The sequence below is a fragment of the Eptesicus fuscus genome, chromosome 16, assembly GCF_027574615.1.
Source record: "Eptesicus fuscus isolate TK198812 chromosome 16, DD_ASM_mEF_20220401, whole genome shotgun sequence".
NCBI classification, from domain to species: Eukaryota; Metazoa; Chordata; class Mammalia; order Chiroptera; family Vespertilionidae; genus Eptesicus; species Eptesicus fuscus.
In genome coordinates, this window is record NC_072488.1 from 51,933,970 (window position 1) to 51,938,118 (window position 4,149).

At 44.0% G+C, this 4,149-nt stretch overlaps 1 pseudogene; it reads left to right on the forward strand.

Moving 5' to 3' along the window:
• The first annotated feature begins 861 nt into the window (after window positions 1-861).
• Window positions 862-1,021, forward strand: LOC114227881 (U2 spliceosomal RNA; annotated as a pseudogene).
• Window positions 1,022-4,149: the final 3,128 nt, after the last annotated feature.

A 4,149-nucleotide genomic window follows, 5' to 3' on the forward strand; every position in this document is an offset into this window, starting at 1 on the left:
GCCAGGGACCTCAGGCCAGGGACCAGGTTGGGCTTGACAGGGGACTTCAGGCCATGACCTCCACCCCTGCACTGGGCCGGGGGACCTCAGACCGCACCCCCTGCCCAGTGGGGCTTGACAGGGACCTCAGACCACGCCCCCCACCCAGTGGGGCTTGACGGGGGACCTCAAAGTGCACCCCCAGTGCTGGGTTGGGGGAACTCAGGCTGTGTCCCCACCCAGCGGAGCTTGATGGGGGACCTGAGGCTGCACCCCCCTCCTGGTGCTGGGCCGGGGGACCTGAGGCTGTGCCTCCCTATCTGGTGGGGCTTGATGGGGGACCTCAGGCCATGCCCTCAACCCAACGGGGCTTGACAGGGGATCTCAGGCCATGTCCCCTACCTGGAGGGGCTTGACAGAGGACCTCAAGGTATGCTCCCCATGTTGATCTGGGCTGGGGGACCTCAGGCCACACCCTCTTTCCTGGTACCGGGCCAGGGGACCTGAGGCTACGCCCCCTGCCCAGCAGGGCTTGACAAGGGTGGGACTGGCCAGGTCTGGATGTAGCCCAATGGGGGAGGGGGGCAGCTGGGTCTGGGTCTCATGTGATTTTGAGGTGCATGTGGGTGGGTGGGGACTTGATTCTGGGTCCCGTGGTAAGCCCTAGACTCTGATAGGAGGAAGGTTTTCATATACATTTTACTAATGTTCTTTCATCTCTGACACTTCTATTATAGAGAAAGGTCAAATAGCAATATTAAATTATTTCCTCTAATTAATCCCCTTTAATGTGCACGAATTTCGTGCACCAGGTCACTAGTATATATATATATTTCTAGACACAATTTATTTTAGGACTAATAATCTGAGAATGCAGACTTTATCGCTTCTCGGCCTTTTGGCTAAGATCAAGTGTGAGAATGCAGACTTATTTTTTAAAGTATTTTGCATATATTTTGTGAGTGCTTATTGTGTGATAGCCAGCTGCTATAATAAAAGCCTAGGTGGCATCATGCCCTCATGTGACACACTCGCATGACATCATCACAAGATGGCTGCCAAAAGATAGCCGCCAAAAGATGGCCACCCTCACATTGTCACAAGATGGCCACCCTCATGTTATCACAAGATGGCTGCTACAAGATGGCTACCACAAGATGGTTGCCACAAGATGGCCTGCAGGGGAGGGCAGTTGGGGGCAACCAGGCTGGCAGGGGAAGGGCAGTTGGGAGCCATTGGGCTGGCAGGGGAATGCAGTTGGGGGTGACCACGCCTAGAGGGAAGGGAAGTTCAGGGGGACCAGGTCTGCAGGGGAGGGCGGAGGGCAGTTGAGGACAATTGAGCCAGCAAGGGAGGGCAGTTGGAGGCAATCAGGCTGGCAGGGGAGGGCAGTTGGGGGCAATCAGGCTGGCAGGGGAGGGAAGTTGGGGACAATCAGGCCGGCAGGGGAGGGCAGTTGGGGGTGATCAGGTCAGCAGGGGAGCAGTTAGGCGTCAATCAGTTTGGCAGGGGAGCAGTTAGGGGGCGGTCGGCTAGCAGGCAGAAGCAGTTAGGGGCAATCAGGCAGGCAGGCGGGCGAGCAGTTAGGAACCAGCAGTCCTGGATTGTGAGAGGGATGTCCGACTGCCAGTTTAGGCCCTATTCCTGTGGGATTGGGGCTAAACTGGCTGTCAGACATCCCCTTAGAGGTACCAGGTTGGAGAGCATACAGGCCGGGCTGAGGGACAATCCCCTCCCATGCACGAATTTTGTGCACCAGACCTCTAGTGTATTATATGATTGGATCCTTCAATCTTAAAAAATAAGATATTGCAATTACCTGTTAAAGATGAAGGAATTGAAGTTCATTTTATTTGAATAACTCTCTCAAGTTCCCAGTAATTAATGGTGAGAGTCTTTAGACCAGTTAATCTGTCTGACTCTTAAACTTTTGTTTCTAACTACTCTATTATCTTGTATCACTTTCCCTTCTGGAACTCTCACAGTTACCCTGTGGAATGAATATCACAATCTTCTCTTAAGAAATGAAATAACTGAGCCAACATTAAAAGCAACTTGCCAAACTCATGTGGGTAATTATGATTGGTCCCACTGGGACTAATTTTGAATGTCAAACCCAGTAAAATCCCACTGCCTTTTTATCCACATCAGACCTGTTCTTTGACACTTTGACCTCGGGGAGAGAGTGTTCCTAAAGTGATTCATTCTATATCTGAGAGATCCATAGGAACATGTCAAAAACATCATTGCCTTTGGACTGCTAACCTGGGTCAAGAATTTTGCTAGCACTTAAAGAAAAGAAAATATTTCAAAAGGTGATCATTCTTGGTTCTTGTCATATGATTCTGCTATGTTTCTTTACACCCTAAAAGAGAACTAGGTATATTGGATTTGCATTATTGCCTCCCAAGCTATGAAAACACAAGACCTAATTTCAGAGGAGCAAGGCCAAGGTTGTTATGTGAGACAAATGCCTGATGGCAATAACATCGGTGGCCCACATGATTAGACTCGAATCTGGTAGTATGGGGAGCTCAAATATATTTTACCACATACCCAACACTACGGATGAAGAAAAATGTGAGAACTTGAAAGAATTTTGCTAAAGCATTAAATCTTGATGCTCGAGGTGACAATCAATCTGACCTGAAGGCTACATAATGAGAAAAAACATTATATCCTGACTTGTAAGCAGGACAAAGGAGTTATTTATTTGTTGGGGACAGCAAAAACATCCTTCAGATTAATGGCTCCACTGCAGGTGTCAAATGCTCTCATGTCTAAAGAGGCCAGTGCAGGTAAGTAAATGCAAGAAGAAATTGTTCTTAAGAAGGAACACAATTTGCTCACTATATCTATAATAATAGTCCACTTTAACAATAACTATACTTAACCCATTTCCTGAAAAACTCACCCTTCTCTGACTTTCATATTTTGAAGTTTGAGTATTATTTCAGTGTCCCTTAACATTATTACATAAAATATAATAGTACAAGGGCAAGGATAAATACCAACTGAGATTAATTTTTATTATGGGAAGAAGAAAGATGAGGACTGTGTGCACACTTCTGCAAAACCAATTCTGAGAACCCACCAGATTTTGCCATATAGGACTGTGGAATCTGTCAGCCAGATATTACTTTTCCAACAGAACAGATGATCCTGGTATTATAAAATCTATTCATTTTTTACTTGGCAACAAAATGGTATTAAACAAATTCTGTATGGATGAACTTATGCCGATCATGACAAATGTTTCCATCTGCATCTATCCCAGAAATCCCAATTTTTCAGCTTCCGCTGCAATGCACAAGATAATGGAGATCCTAGGGTATTCACAAATTTTAGTTGAAATCTGGGAGAAAAGGTCAAGTATTGATGAGTATGTATTAAATCATAGTTGGCCAAGAATGTAGCCAGTCTTTATCTAGCTAGTGAACCACAACCTACATTTTTCTCACACACACCCTTACTGTATTCACCCCTTTTGACCTGCATAAATTTCTAGAAAAGAGAAAAGAGAAAGATTGGATGGATTGTAGAGAACAAGTATTCCCAGAATTACTCCAATGTTAGTAATCAATATCCCCTATAATTTAGAATTCCCTATCTAAACTATTCTCAGCACAGTTGCCCCAAATATTCACTCTGGTTATTCCAAAAGCTATTTCAAATTTTAAGCATAAAAGTCATAGTCTTTTTTCTGTTTTAGGCTACTTCTTATTAAAAACCAAGGAATTAAACCAGAAAGGAAAACTATTTACATGTTATAAAATAATTTAAAATTTTTTTCAAAGAAGCAATAGTAAGATGTCAGGTTTTTTTGTGTGTTTGTTTGTTTTGTTTGTTTCAAATCAGGAACACAAAGCAAGGGGAAGGTTTGGAAGGGTTATCATAAGTTTGACAAGAATAAAATTGTAAACAATAAGATGATTTGAACTTATTTGTATTTTAGAATGAATTTTGCTATGAGTGCTACAGTAATCCAAATTTCTATCATCTTTATGTAAAATGTCTGCTGCCTAAACTAATATCACAAACGGTGTTCATTGGTTACATTTCTCAGAATGCCTTTCAACCAATTATAGAACTCGGATGAAGAAAATGGTGGTTTCCAGCAATTCTGCCTTATTCCACTGAGAATATTCCCTCGGTATGGACTACACGGGA